Here is a 523-nt window from a genome sequence, read left to right as displayed (position 1 = left end):
AACCTCCCTAAGGGGTAGAGTTTACACCAACTACAGCCGACTCCTTGCTCCTGCACCACAGGTCCCTGTCGCCTTCCAACTCCTTCCAGCTTCCTCCTCCACAGGCCTCTGGATCTTAGGACTGGACTAAGGTCTCCGCTGGGCGGTGCAGGCTCTTGCTTGGGGGTTGGGCCTGCAAGCTCTCACAGCACTGATCAAGGTTCTCGGCAGGTTCTGTCTATCCCCAGGGACAGCTTAAGCGCCAAAACCACAGGGTTTCTGGCATAATGGTAACCCGGGGACAACATGGTGAGAGGGCCATGAGGCCTTTGGGATACTAACAGTAAGCCTGAAGTGGGATTCTGGTAGAGGCCAGAGCAGGGCCGTGAGGCCCACGGTTGTCCCGCGGTCAGGCGGCCCCGCCCCTGCCGCCCTTGCCGTTCCACCCCTTCCCTCTCCCGCCCCATCCACTCCCCTCGCCCCACCCCCTCCCTCCCGGCCCGCCCCTTTCTCCCTAGGCCCGCCCCGTCCTCCCGCCCTGACC

This window comes from Octodon degus, unplaced genomic scaffold (genome assembly GCF_000260255.1).
Source record: "Octodon degus isolate 3935 unplaced genomic scaffold, OctDeg1.0 scaffold00030, whole genome shotgun sequence".
In the NCBI taxonomy this organism is placed as follows: domain Eukaryota; kingdom Metazoa; phylum Chordata; class Mammalia; order Rodentia; family Octodontidae; genus Octodon; species Octodon degus.
The sequence above is the reverse complement of the archived record's forward strand: the minus strand, read 5'-3'. Positions refer to the sequence as shown.